This window comes from Canis lupus, chromosome 38 (genome assembly GCF_048164855.1).
Source record: "Canis lupus baileyi chromosome 38, mCanLup2.hap1, whole genome shotgun sequence".
In the NCBI taxonomy this organism is placed as follows: domain Eukaryota; kingdom Metazoa; phylum Chordata; class Mammalia; order Carnivora; family Canidae; genus Canis; species Canis lupus.
Genome location: NC_132875.1, coordinates 9,696,201 through 9,712,477, shown reverse-complemented (window position 1 = coordinate 9,712,477; position 16,277 = coordinate 9,696,201).

Genomic DNA, 16,277 nt, shown 5'->3' with positions numbered 1-16,277 from the left:
ATGGCAAAGAGTCACCTCCAAATTCCACTTGGGTAGAGCTTTGTTGAAGTTTTCAGGGGTTTGTCATTTTTACTTCTAATTTTACTTGGGTAGAAAGCTGTAGGTATCAGTACATTATAATCCTAATGTTACTAATATTTCTCCATTAATATTAATATAGCTTCTAAAAGCTACAACTGTTTCACTTTATAGAGGAAGTATGGTGGAGGAAAGTGCTTGAGGTCTGAGGCTGAAGACTGGTGCTCTCATTTCTATCTTGTTTGACTTATCCCAATTTCTTATTCTCTTTTATCCTCAGTCTTTTCTCTTGTAAATTGGGAATTATAACATCCACAGGGTTGTTTTGAGATATAAATAAAACAAAATATGTAAAGCATCTAGAATACAGTTGGCACTCTGTAAACTTTACTGCTTATTTATATGCTCCTTCCTTCAGGTGCCCTCCCAGGAAAATAACAGGTATACAGTCTTAGTCTAACCCCTATTGAACAGTAACCCTAGAGACAAATTTTCTTATCTATACCCACATGTTCATTGCCATCACCAATATCTCAGTTCAAGATTTATTCACCCAATGTTTGACCTACCACTCCCTAAATGGTTTTCCTTTTCCTGGTATATCAATCTTATAATTCATCTGCCTTTCTCAATAGTGAACTTTCTCAAACACAATATTTATCATGCCACTGTCTTTCTCAAAAACATTCAGTTATTCTTTATTTCATACAGTATCAAAGCTGAATGTTGATTTCTGACTTCAACCATGATGGAGTAATTGGTCCCAACTAACTCTTCCGGTTTAAACAATTAGAAAATGTGAATGCTTAGGTGGCTCGGTTGGTTAAGCATCTGACTCTTGATTTTGGTTTAGGTAATGATCTCAGGGTTGTGAGACTGAGCCCCATGTTGGGCTCCATGCTAGACGAGGAGCCTGCTTAAGATTCTCTCAATCTCCCTCTGCCCTCTACAATGTGCTGCCCCCCTCAAAGAACAAAACAAAACAAAAACAAAAAACCTAGAAAACTGGATCAAATATGAGAAACAACAGTTTTAAGAGATTGAGAAGCCATCAGCACAAGAATATATTGTCTAAGAGAAGTGAACAAAGAATATAAGCCTTTCTATTATCCCAGATTTCTTTCCTAAAGACATTTACTAGATCCTGGCCCAGAAGAGGGAACCCAAGCAGATCACTATGGGCTTTATGAGCTTAAGAAATAAGATCAGAGTTCAGAGAGGTTGTTGCAATGGGAGTTTGTAGAGCAGAGTACCAGTTAGGATGTAGCTAAGCAGAGACAGAGCCCCTGAAATCCATATGGAGGCCCTTCAATGTTTACTTGAATACCAAGCTTAAATGTCATGCACAGGATGAGACTCTATGAGTCCTGGCAAAGAACACCTACTAAAGAAAGAGAAGCTGTTGGAGAGTTGAGCAACTTCTAAAAGTGGCATGGTGTTGGGAAAGGTTTATGTTCTCAGAAACCACAGTAGAGGTACCTTGTTGGACACCAACAGTACCTGGTAGGAACCCCAGAAAGAGGGTGACTCAGAGTAGGGTAAACTATCTCTAGAGTAAAGGCTTTACTGGACACACCAAAACAAAGCTTGAACATATACAAAAGAAGGATAAGGTCTTCCCCAAGTAACTTAACTGCCTGCCAAAAGAAAATTAAATACTCTTTGAAGGAAGAAAATGGAATCCAAACTCTCAACAATGCAAAAATCACTATGTCTACACCTAATCAAACATTACTAGACATTTGAAGAAACGAGAAAATATAACCCATAAACAGGAGAAATATAATCCAATAGAAACAGAACAAGGTAAGAGAGAGAAATAAACAAAAACAAAAACTTTAAAACTAATTTTATCAATATGTTTAAGAGTTTAAAGGAAAGCATAAAATAATGAAGAGAAAATGGAAATAATAAAAGGATCTCCAGAATCAGAGTAGAAACCATTTGAAATTTAAAGATTCACTGTGTAGATATAAGAGTATAGTAGAGACTAAATGAAAAAGACCAGTGAATTTGTAGATAGGACAGAAGACGCTATTTAAACTTGGGGCACCTGGGTAGCTCAGTGAGTTAAGCATCTGACTCTTGATTTTGGCTCAGGTCATGATTTCAGAGTTGTGAGATCAAGCCCCATGTCAGGATCCATACTCAGCGGGGAGTCTACTTGAGATTCTCTCCATCTCCCTCTGCCCCTCCTCCCACTCATGCTCTCTGTCTCTCTGTCTCTCTCTGTCTCTAAATAAGTAAATAAAATATTTTTTTTTAAAAAGAGACCATCTAAACTAAAAAAGGAGATAACAAAGACTTAAAGGAAATGAATGGGCAGCAGTGACCCATGGAATAGTATCAAGCAGTCTATCATACAGTTTCAGAAACAGAGGTATGAAGGGAAAGATATTTGAAAAAAGAGTGGCAAGAAATTTCAAAATTTGATCAAAACAATAAACCAGAGATCCAAGAACATCAATGCACCCCAAGAGGATAAAAAACAGAGCAAACTACACCAAGGCATATCATAATCAAATGACAAGAAACAAATATTAAATGAAAAGAAAAAATTTAAAAGGTAGCTAGAGGGAAAACAACCTGCTATATTCTGAGTAAGGAGGACAAGAATGAACACATATTTTTTAGACTAACCAAAGCTGAGATAATTTGCAGCCAGTAGACACAGACTACAAGAAATGTTAAAGGATGGGTTTTGGGAGGAAGGAAACAGTCCCAGATAGAACTGAAATTTCCACAAAGAAATGAAGAATGCTAGATATGGCAAATGTAGATTAAATCGCATACTTTTTCGCTCATTTATTAATTAACTTTTTGTGGTGATGGAAATATTCTATATCTACACTATCCAATATGGTAGTCTTTAACACACTAAAATCATGAGTACTTGAAAGGTGGCCAGCATGACAAAAAATTGAACTAAGGAACTGAGCTACGTATGGCTAGTGGCTACTGTATTGGACAGCACAGCCTACAATAACCACTGAAAACAAGACAAAACAAATGCACACACACACACAAAAAAAATCTATGAGCTAATAAGCCAAAACAGGAGATAAAAGGGAATACCAAAAGTAATCAAGTAGTCCCAAAGGAGAGAAAATACAGAATAAAAAAGAGAACATAATCAGATAGGGTAAATAGAAAGTACATAAACCAATCGTGTTGACAATTATTTAAATATAAATGGATTAAACACTCCATTAAATGGCAGAGATTGTCAGCATCTAAAAAAATGAAAAATCAAGACCTGAGTTGGCTACATTATTTTGGAAAAAGTAGACATCAGAGCATGGAATATTGCCAGAGATAAGGAAGGACATTAAATAATAATAAAAGGGTCAATCAAGAAGACATGTAGAACACCGCACACAAAACAGCAGAACATAACTTCTTATAAGAGCACATGGAACATTCACCAAGATAGACCATATGGTGTGCCATAAAATATGTCTCAATAAATTTAAAAGGATTGAAACCAGACTATGTTTTTTGACCACAATGGTATTAAATTAGAAATCAAAAACAGAAAGATATCTGGAAAATCCCTAGATATTTGGAAGTTAAACTGCATACTTCTAAATAACTGTAGGACAAAGAAGAAATCAGAAAGAAAACTGAAAAATATGTTAAACTGAATGAAAATTAGAATTCAAATATATTAATATTGATGGGATGATGTTAAAGCAGTGTTTAGAACAATGATTCTCAAACTTTTCCTTCTCAAGATCCCTTCACACTCTCAAAAACCATTGACAGTCATAACAAGTTTATGTACATTATATTTATCAATATTTGCCCCATAAGAAATTAAAACTGAGAATTTTAAAAGATACTTATTTATTTTGTAAAATAAAATAATAAATCTGTTGCCTACTAACGTAACTGAAATGCTTTTATAAAAACAACTATATCGGGACGCCTGGGTGGCTCAGTGGTTGAGCGTCTGCCTTCAGCTCAGGTCGTGATCCCGGGGTCATGGGATCGAGTCCCACATTGGGCTCCTTGCATGGAGCTTGCCTCTCCCTCTGCCTGTGTCTCTGCCCTTCTCTCTCTGTCTCTCATGAATAAATAAATAAAATCTTTAAAAAATATAAAAATTAAAAAAATAAAAACAACTATATCCTGGGGAACCTGGGTAGCTATTAAGTTAAGCATCTACCTTTGGCTCAGGTTATGATCCCAGGGTGCTGGCATCAAGCCCATGTCAAACTTGCCGGGTTCCTTACTCAGTAGGGAGTTTGCTTCTCCCTCTCCCTCTGCCCCTCCCCTCTACCCATGCTCTCTCTCTCTCAAATAAATAAATAAAATCTTTAAAAACAAAAACTATGTCTTCCAAAAATTGAGAATGGCATTATTTTACTTTCCACAAATTTCTTTAATCTCTTGCTTATTAGAAGTCACCAGTTCCCACATATGCTTCTACATTCAATCTGTTGCCATAGGTCATTTTAATTGAAATATACATTTAAAAAAAATACAGCACCACAAAGATTTGTAGTTAGAAAAGGAAGGACTATTTTTATAGTCTTTACAGATAACTGTGGATGTTTTTCTTTGATAGTATGCCAGAACTTGAACACTGGTAGTTCGAGCTTTTCTTACACTAGCTGCATTAAAATCCATTAACCTATTTTGCATTTTGAATGGATAATTTACCCATACATAATTTTGTTAAATTATACATTGGTCAGTTAGAAAATTTTGCTATATTGAATTAAGCAGCTGTTCTGAATGTTGATGTATCATATTATACATTATCAAAAATTCCATTTGTTAACATCACTACCAACATCACTACCAACAAGAGAGAAGTTTGAAGCCCACCATGGTGGATAAAATTTTCCAAAATTCTAATTTTCACTTGTGAATCTAAATGTTATCATTGGCAACAACAACAACAAAAAACAGCAGTTGCTTTCTCAGAGTTACACTTCCTCGCCGTTAATTTTTGTGATAATGACTTCCAATTATGCACATTTTTTGGTGGTTATTTTTTTCCCCAAGTGAAACTGGTGTTCTCTGAAAAAAGCAGCTAGTTCAACTTGCAACTCAAACAATCACACAAGTGCTTTGCCTTGAAACCACCACTGTATTTCAGGATGCAGTGGCAGTGTGTTTTGCATGCTTCCCATATCACCGCAAAGAATGTTAAAAAGACTTGAACTAAGCACTTAGAAACCAAGCAATCCAACTTCGAAAAGGAAAGAAGATTAAAACTGATATCTCACTAAAGAAGATATACAGATGGTAAATAAAGCCTATTAAAGATGTTCAGCATTATATAGCATCAGAGAAATGTAAATTAAAACAGCATGAGACACCACTGCCCACTATTAGGATGGTTGTCAATTATTGGCAAAGATGTGGAGCAACTAATGTGTGGTTTATTATTGATGGAGACGGAAAATGTTGCAGCTACTTTGGAAGACAGTTTGGCAGGGTTTTTTTTATTTAAGATTTTATTTATTTATTCATGAGACACAGAGAAAGAGAGAGGCAGAGACATAGGCATAGGGAGAAACAGGCTCCATGCAGGGAGCCCGATGTGGGACTCGATCCCAGGACTCTGGGATCATGCCCTGAGCCAATGATAGATGCTCAACCGCTGAGCCACCCAGGCATCCCAATTTGGCAGTTTCTTGCAAAGCTGAGCAGTTTTATTACACAGTCCAGCAATCACATTTCTAGGTACTTACCCAACTGATTTGCAAACTTATGTCTACACAAAAACCTGATTATAGATGTTTATTACTGACTTATTTATAGTCACCAAAATCCAGAAGCAACCAAGATATCTTTTGATGGGTGAATGAATAAGTAAACCTTGGGACACTGTATGATCAGCTCAATAGATACAGTAAAAATGTGTGATAAAATACAATACACACTCATGTTAAAAATCCCTTCAGCAAATTAGGAATAGAGGTAAAACCTGCATCTAACATTTAGTAGTGAAAGACTGACTTGCTCTTGATCTTAGATTGAAACTTTCAAAGATGTCTCTTCTCACCAACTTCACCTCAACATTGTACTGGAAGTCCTAGGACACGTTCTGCTCAAGAGTCTCAGTGATACTAAGTATTCATTGGGGAGCTTACTGTGAATTTGGGGTCTAGAAGCCATATAACTATTGTTCTTTGCCCTCACATGGCTTATAGTCTATATCTGGATTCCCTGGGAGATAGAATCTGAGATGTGGGCAGGAAGTTACCAGGGAGAGCCCTGGGAAACACACCTATGTGGGAGTGTAGGTGGGTGGGGGGTGGGGGTGACTGGGTGATGGGCACTGAGGGGGATACTTGATGGGATGAGCACTGGGTGTTATTCTATATGTTGGCAAATTGAACACCAATAAGAAAGAAAGAAAGAAAGAAAGAAGAAAGAAAGAAAGAAAGAAAGAAAGAAAGAAAGAAAGAAAGAAAGAAAGAAAGGAAAGAAAGAAAGAAAGAAAGAGTCAGAATGGGACAGAGAGGGAAGGTGAATTGACTTGAGTTGCAATACAGGCTTCAGCCAATTAGTAACGTTGGGAGCTCAGGAGCTGAAATGGCCACACAAGGTTGTTGCATATTGAGGCAAGAATGCCAGGGCTGCGTGCTTGCTAATCAATCAGTCTCTGGGGCAGGTTGTCTTCAGAAGGAACTCTGGCCTGGGGCGAGGCAAGCTTCTTCAGTCACAGGAAGTCCCAGAGAGGACTTGGTTGAGAGCTGAGGGATCCGCCAGTGCTGGGTAAGTGAGGGCTGCAGTCCTGGAGGAGGGATGCTGATGGCGCATGCCTACACATCACAGGCAGAGAATGATAGCAACCAGTGTGGTACCAAGTGGTTAGGGGTGTGGCTCATGTGGACTCTGTTTTGTAGGAATTCGGTTGCTGAGGAGCACTGAGGACATGATGGATTTTTGGTTATTCACCTTGTATCCTGTGACCTGGGTAAATTCACTTAGTAGTTATAGTAGTTTTTTGGAAATCCCTTGAGATTGTCTATGTGCATATCAATGCTTTCTTGAGATGAAGACCATTTTCTCTCTTCCAATATTGATACTTTTTACTTCTTTTTACTTGCACCATTCTCCTGAGCAGAATGTGTGTCCACTGAGTGTGCCCTGGGTCAGGAGTTATGCCAAAGGCAAGTGCTTGAGATACCATAGAGCTGGGTTCCCTTGATCTATGATCTCTGCCCCCCCAACACACACACAGGATGTACTGCCCCAGACAAATGTATGTGCTGCACCTTTGGCTAAGCTGTCTCTGAGCGGAGTTTATTTTTATAGGTCATAAGTGTCCCTTTAGAGCCAATGCAAAGCAAGGGCAGGTGGAGAGTATAGGAATTCAGCAGCCATTATAAAGTAGTTCACTTTACTCTTGCCAGTTCATTTTTTCTCTCCCACTGCATTATTAAACTAGTTGCTTTGTTCATGTTTTCATTGCACCAACACTTATATGTCTTTTACTTTTATGGGGACCTTGTGACATCAAGTAGATTGTAAGAATTTTGTAGGGTTTTTTTTTTTAGCATTCATTTATACACGCGCATGTTCATTTTTGGTTTCGAACCTAGTGGGCACTTCCTGAGTGCCATGTCTCTACATGTATTTTCCAAGCTGACTTGTGAAGCATGAATGTCACAGAAGCTTGGGGATTCTCCAGGGCCTCTTCAGGAGTGAACCTTACTCTGTATAACCAGAATGATGTGCCTGCTTCTTTCCTGGGAGTAGCCTGCTGTTTCTCTTCTCCTGAGTACCTACTGAAAACTGTGACTGTGGATTCCCAAGCAAACAGTAATAGCCTACTTAATGTCCCAAAGAAAAGCCTATTCCCACAGATGATAAAGGATTACCCTGGAAATGAAGAGACTGGAAAGTGCGACTTTTATCCATGGATTTGACCTATTATGATAGTTTTCATTTTTAAAATGGCTTTCTACTGGGGGACCTGGGTGGCTCAGTTGATTTAGGGATCCGACTCTTGATTTCAGCTCAGGTCAGGATCTAAGGGTCCTGGGATTGAGCCTCAGATGGACTCCACGCTCAACAGAGAGTGTGTTTGAGGATTTTCTCCCTCTCCCTCTGCCCCTCCCAGTGCTCACACACATGCGCTCTCTCTCTCTCTCTCTCAATCTTTAAAATCATCATAATAATAAATACAATAAAATGGCTTTCTGCTAATTCCACCTGTATACGTGGACAGAGAGGGAATGAAATAATAACCTAATAGCCAGAGGGAAAATGCATACCATTAAGCCCTTAGTACAAAATAGCATCTATTAAGTTAGAATACTCAATTGCTCCAGAGAACAGCAGAGAACACCATCATTAGCAACCAGATTCCACATGTCCCATGAGAAGTGGTCAGTTATCTGGGTGATCCTACCTCAGCTATGCCAAGAGGGACCACGCTGCGTCTTTGCGGTAGTTGCAAAATGAGGATTTTATTGATAAAGGCAATTCCTCAGTGGCATGAAACTAATGTAGGAAACAAGGCCAGAGCTCAGACAACATTAATGTCCATATAAGTCAGCAAGTAAGGGCTTTTCCAGCTGGAGAAGTCTTACATCATACTTGAAAAAGCAAAAAAGCAAAACAAACTCCTGGCAATTAAATTCACTTTTAATATAATAAAGAGATTTGCTGAGCTACTATTTACATTTCTGGCTAATTACTAATCATGCCACGGGTGTGACAAGACCATTTTAAAGCATTGTGCTTACATCAGCAGTGTGGCAAATTCTTCTGAGCATCACCATAGTCTTAACCTCTTAAAGGATATATAAAGTGAACTCTGTTTTCTTACATCAGGATTTATCCCCTTTTGACTGTCCCCAGAGTTACATCAGCCTCATTATTTGGGGGATTGGGCTCTCATAGAGCATAAAACAACCACTGCTTTGGAGATTAGACAAGCAGTTTTCTTGTGAACAATGGGAAAACGGCGGCAGATACTGGAAAATTCACCCAGTATGGGCTTTCACAAAGCTTTCCTTTCTTCTTGAAAATAACAACCTTCACCTCATTTTATACTTGAAGGTCATTTGCTAAAACATGGGATGTGGATTTAATGATCCAGTTTCTTAAAATAAACATGGGGTGCATAACAAATAACATCCCGTGTGCTTATGGAGGGAGAAAAAAATCTACAAACAGACACACAAAAGTAATGAAAATGTCACTGAAGGGATATAAACTGATTGTAAAGAAAAAATGCAAGTCCAAAATGTTCTATTACCTGACACACCTGGAATCAAAACCATCGTTTCTGTGGCGTGGTGGTCAAAGACGGCTTTCTTTCAAACTTTACACATAACACATAAAAGGGCTGGTTATGAAAAGGCCACAAGGCTGGAGCTGGGCATGATATCTGGTTATATAGCGCTCGGAAAGGTAAGTGTGTGGGCATCTACACTTACCTGCATCAAGACTTCCTCCTGTGACAGTAGTCATCCCTGTTCACCTAGGGTCTGGCAAGACTCAATGAGAACTTCCATGGCGTCCAAAACAACACAAGACAATCACGGTGGAAAAGCCAATCAGGATTGTCAACCCATCTCTTCACACAGAAGAAATTCCAAGGGAGCATTGTTGATAATGGATTATTGCCAGCAAGAGCTTTGCATCGTGACAGGGAAACCACAAACCATACCAGGTTCAAGTTCAGAATCTTGAAAGCTTATCTAAACTGCCCAACTTCGAGAACTTTCAGAATCTAGCTGGAAGACTTGCACGACGAGACTTTCTTGGTGATAAATTTTAGTTCTCCCTGCCTCCATTAGTGCCGAATTTATTGATTATACCATTGCTTCTTAGGGCTTGTCATTCTTCTCTTTAGATTCACAGGGCTGTGAGGCTTGCCTTCGAAACATTCATTGCAGTTCGCACTTACAGGCTGAGAGACATTGGTGTAGTCATTTGACAAACATCTGCCCCCAGGTAAAATCATAAGGTCGATGAGAGACAAGATCATAATTATTATCATTCCTCCTCATAATCCAACTCCCACAGAAATCCGAGGCAGAGAATGAGCTCTCAAGGGTGTTAGCTAAATAAATGGAAGTGAAAAGGATTTGTGTATGCAAGTTCATACACGTGTACACGCATACACACACACATACTCATGCAATATATATTTCAGAACCCAAAAGAGAAAACCAAGAGGACAACTTCCTCAGAAATTCACACCACATCTCATAAAACAAAATCCACAGACTCCTTATCTTCACAAAAGGGCATGATGAGCCTCTTTTCGAGAGCATGTTCCATGATAGCCAGAGGAGAGGGCTCTTGTGGAAAAAAAAACACATCAGTGCCATGTTTGGGCAAGTTCCCCTAGTGAGGATGAGCTGCTTCTTCCCTTTTTCTTTCTGCTTTGTGAATAAAAAAGCAAAAGATGATGAAAATATAAAATGAGAATTTATGAGAAAAAGAAAATGTTCTAATAAGACTACTTAAAAACTAAAATCCAATTTTATTCTCTTTCTGCATAGTCAACAAAATATTCAGCAAAGGACACTTTTCTCATAACAGCTGAACTTTGGATATGTGCAAGTGTGCATGTGCACAAAGTATATGTGATATTGATTGTAATATCAATCCTAATTCTCTGATACGAGGTCAGCTACAAAAGGTCCATTTAGGGCAAGTTTACTGCCATCAGCCCTCCAGACCCTAAATTAGAAAACAGGCTGCTAGGCTCCCTATGCCCTATCTTCTTTCATATGAGGACTGAGAAGGTTCGAGCTAATGTGGGGAGAATGGATTACCTGACCCTTTACCTTGTCCAGGTCTCTAGTTGTATGACTCACTTTCTCTTTCACTGCAAAGAAATGTTAAAGCTGACTTTTTCTTCAAATCACCCATCAAAATAGTTTTATTTGTTGGGGAGTATATGCATCTTAATTTTTCAAGTGGCTGCACATCTCACACTCTTTCTGTGTTGAGAGCTAGAGAATGAAGGAATGTGCTTTACCAGGCACTTTCTCATCAGCTTTTAAACCCAGGCTTTGGAGTCCTTCACACTCAACTTACCAGCAAACTTGTAAAATACTTGAACAAAAAGGGTTGGTTTGACATCTCAGAAGTCCAAGGAGCTTTCTCAGTAAAGCCTCATTTCTTAGAAATTGAAAAAGTTGCTTTTCCAATAGTAACATGCAATGGCTCCAGAAAAAAAAAAAAAAAAAGGTGTTATTACAGGAAAATTATTATTCACATTATTTATGACAACAGTGAGGGGAAACGAGAACTCGACTCTTAGAGGGATTGAGCTTGGCGAGAATCTTTGATTTTAAAAACATTCTGTTTTGGCAAATGCGACCTTTCGGTGTCAATTTTTATATTTCTGAGAAGTAAATCAAATCTTCCTAAAACAGTTAATCTCTCCTTCATTTAGAGAGATAAGCATGCAAGCTTTGCCCCTCTACTTCGGCCAGTTTTCTCAAGCAAGTAACACGCTGAGGGATACTAAAACGAAATGTTAATGCCCTTGAAACCTCTCATTTCTCTGTTTTGATAGACTAATAGAATGTTACACTAAGTAGAGGACTCTGAGATCTTTTACTTCAATCACCTCATTTTGATACCCAGAGATATGAAGTGACTTGTCCAAGATCACGTAGCAAGGAAATAGTGTGTATATTTCTAATCCAAGTCCCTTGCTCCTTCCATTAACATAAGTCACCCACTCCACTCCACCCCTCACACAGGTTTTCCATACAACTCACTTAATAGCCAGTTGCTACATAACAAATTAAACCAGACATGTAGGCAACCAAAATAAATACAATTGTTAAAGCATTTTGGTGTTCAAAGGGAAAAAAGTTCCAGGGACCAGAAGATGAACATGTATGGATAATTGATTTCCCAATAATGCGGGATAAATCTTATTTCTAAATCTTTTTTTGCTTATACATTTAATACTTGTGTTAGATATGTTTGTGAGCCTGCGTAGCCTTTCACTTTTGAGAACAGTGAAGAACTTGGTGTTAAGTAAACAGAATGGAATTCTACAAAGAAGTTTGGACATAGGAATAGAAAACACGGCGATAAAATGTTTATCTGTAATATTTTTGCATTCAGCTCTTCACCCATTCTTGTACTGTCTCACACCGGGATGACCACAGCAGCTTCTTGGTTAGTTCTCCTGAGTCTACTGTTTCATTTCTCGAATCTTTTCTGTGCACAACTGAACTCGATGATGTTACCAAAGTATCATTTTGATGTCACTCCTCTGATTAAATTAGAACACAACTTCTCAGTACTTGTACAATAAAATTAACTTCTTAGCTGAGAGCCGACATACCCTATGCCATAGCACTCTCCAGTCATATCTTCCAGCCCCTTCTACTCAATTTTCATTTGGTTCAAATCTAACAACCTGCCATTTCCTACGTGTACCTTGAGATTTGCTAATTCCATGCCTCCTTTGAGTGCACTTGCTTCTATCACGTCTGTCTGGCTCAAGTCTACTTACTCTTCAAGGATCTGTTTAAGAGTTACTTTTTTTGTTCTGGTTTCACAAATACAGAAAGCATAGTGGTGATTGCCAAGATGAGGGGCAGTGGGGAGTGGGCAAAATAGGTAAAGGGGGCCAAAAGGTATAAACTAATTTTTTTAAAAAAGAGTGTCACTTGAGTGGCTCAGTCAGTTAAGCTCAGGTCATGATCCCAGGGTCCTGGGATCGAGTCCTGCATCAGGCTCCCTGCTCAGGAAGGAGCCCTGCTTCTCCCTTTACTGCTTCTCCTGCTTGTGCGCATGTGCTCTCTCTCTCTCTCTCTCTCTGTCAAATAAATAAATAATTTTTTAATTAAAAAAGTTTTTTTTAAGAATGTCAAGGAGGAAAATGGAGAATAAATATGACTTCAATGTATTGAAAGAAAAGTGACTTTCTTTGATTACTACCTTCAGCAATACTCTCTGCCTCCCGAGACCTTACAGTTCTTTATTTACACCACTTGCGTGTTTTAAAGAGCTGAATCTGTTCCAGAAACTGTGATAAGAGCTTTCCATGGATTATGTCATCCCATTCTCTCAAATGGGGGAGAAGGGTACTATATTATTATTACTTGACAAAAGAGCAAACTGGCCTTCAAGAGGTTATTTGTCTAAGATCGCACAACCAGTAAATGGCAGAAATCATAGCAAGCCTAATTGCCTTTATGTCCAAATGTGTATATATCAAAATCATTGACTTCACTTCATATTCCTTGACGTTGCCACAGTCCAACACACCACTGTCTCTGACTGGGACTCTTGCCAGGATTCTCTACTCCCTGCTTCCTCTCCTGCCTCTTCATATTTCATTATCTACCCTTGTGCTTTCCAATACAGTAGTCACTAGTCACATGGAGCTATGAAGCATTTGAAATGTGGCTAGTGCATACTAGATTTTGAAGACTTAACACCAAAAAAAGTATGTAAGATATTTAATTGATAATTTTTCCGCGTTGTTTATTTTTCTGGCTTCATCAAGGTATAATTGACACATATAATTGCAATATATTTAAAGTGTACATTGTGGTGATTTGATACACAAACACCTTGTGGCACTGATGCCTTTTGCCATCTGGTTAATCAAGACGTCTACACCTCACAGACTTACTTGTTTATAGTTATTATTTTTTCATGAGAATGCATAAGTTCTACTCTATTAGCAGATTTCAACGATAAAATACAGAGTATCAACCATGATCACTGCGTTTGACAGTAGATCCTTGGACTCTACTCATCTTATAACTGAAAGTTTGGTCTGTTTACCAGTCTCTCCTACTTCCCTCCATTCCCAAGCCCCTGGGAATCACTTTTCTCATCTCTGTTTCTAAGAGTTTGACTTTTTAATTTTATTTTTTAGATTCCATATATAAGTTATAGCTATGAATTATTTGTCTTTCTCCTGCTAGCCCATTTCACTTTGCCCACAAAGGGACCTCCCTGAGGAACAAAGATAACAGGCCAAACCAGGTTCTTGATAATGTCATGGAACAACGGAATGACTCTAATCTTTGTCCAGTGTGATAACAAGTACTCTTCAGTGTTTGAATTAAGTACTGTTACTTGCAGACACAAGCACCTTAGCTCCCATAATACACCTACCTCTATTCCCTAATTAATTCTCATTCTCACTTTGTGACCTTAGCACTCTGGCCTCTGCCCTAGGCTCTCCATAGCTAGCTCCTTCTATGATTCTAGGAACTTTCCCTGATAGTCTCTCTGAGGTAGCCATAGCTTCCTAGCCATTCCTTATCTCATCTTGTTGTTTGTCTTGTCTTCAGAGATCTTACTAACATCTGATCTTGATTCTGTGATTACTTTTTAGCTTTCTCTCAATAAAATGTAAGCCCCATAATTTTCCAGGCACAGAGAAGATATTCAACAAATATATGCTGAACAAACAAACTGGAATATAAGTTAAAAAAACAAATATATCACTTTTGCAGAAGAATCACTCCTACTTTTTTCGTGGGCAAAACAAATAGTAGGTGGGTAAACAGTCTCTATTTGGATTTATTCATATAAAAATTTGTATTGGAACCATATAGAATATTTCGAGTCTTTAAGGTTTTTAGGCTAATCAGGGTATCATTCTTTTTAAAAAAAGATTTTATTTATTTATTTATTTACTTATTTATTTAGAGTGTGAGTGAAGGGAGGGGTAGAGGGAGAGTCTCTCTTGAGAGAATCACAAGCAGACTCTGTCCTAAGTGTGGATCCAATAAGGCTTAATTTCACATGACCCTGAGATCCTGACCTGAGCTGAAATCAAGAGTCAGATGCTTGACCGACTAATCCACCCAGGTGCCCCAGTCAGGGTATCATTTTTGTGAATTCCACCAAGAGTCAAGTTGCCTATTTAAGCTACATCCGTATGAAACCACTGACAAATAATTAGTTGGAAAAGTCAGTTAAACTGTATGCTTCTGTATTCGAAGAGTGGTCAAACAACATATTTGGATTCTTTCCTGTGTGTTCAGTAAATCTAATAGTTGCATCAGATACTTATTTATTTTTATTATTTTGTCATAGTATTGTTATATCCTATATTTGAAAACAAGGCAGCACAATACAACAGTACTATAGTAAAAGTATGATGAAGGTAGATATAAAGTCCTAAAATAACCCAGAAGAATTATCCATCAACTGGCTAAGAATGTGGCAAGGATTCACAGAAAGGTGATGGTGGAACCTTGTCTTACAGGATGAGTAAGTGACCATCTGTTAAACAAGGGGGAAGGAGGTCAGTTGGATCTCTATGTAAATGATTTCCAGTCAATTCATAATGATCAGCACACTTTTGTGCATGAAATTATATGATTAATATATATCTTTTAGATCTCAGTGATTTAGAATCTGTTACACTAATTCATTATGCCTGAGCTATTTGGCAATTGGATATACACTTTCTGCTTTTCTGGTAGAAGTGTTAATAAAGAGCAAACAACATAAGGGAAGGCATTGAACAAGAGGAATAAGAGAACCTGAGTTGCCTGGGACTTGAATAAACTGCCTTGGATCACCAGGAGTTGACCTGTTTCATTTGACTGTCAATGTCAATTAGTAACAGCTCTTCTTTGGATGCCTCCACAAAGTTTAGACCTGGGAACAGTGCCCAAACAGACCCCTCTTCTCCTTTCTTGACAGTGCTCCACAAAACCAAAATTCTTTCCATGTTTAGTCATAAAAAAAATTTATCAAACAAGTCAGAAGCACAAATGTTGCCATGGTAAATGGGAATCATGGGCAGCATCTTCCAGAACAGCGGTGAAATTTTGACTTAAAATTTTCTTCCTATTCTTAGAAAATTGCTATCTTTGTCTTGATAGTATCTCTGAAAGCCTCAACTTTGATCTGATGAAGCCATAAACTTTTAGCCAATATGGCTAAGACCACTCATGATGATAACTTTAGACTTCGGTATCTGGAGATTGGGCGTGTGTGCAATAGATTCTTAAAAATCAAGATGATTGACTAAACTTTAAAATTTAATCTAGATTTTTAATTTTGTGCATATAGCTTTCTCTAAATTCTGGTTGGTTATTCCTCCAACTGAAAAGGCCTCATCTAGATATTTTGGCCTCAGGGTGGGTCCATATCATGTTGCTATAGTGGGAGTGACCTATCTAACAATATAATCCATTTCTCTTTCACTCATGTTCTGTCTAATAAAGGTCATAACTGTGAAACTCACTACGCTGCCAGCAAGAAAAAAAGAAACCTTACCAAAAAAAAAAAATTGTAAATGATAATGAATATTTAAGTGTCCATCTGGT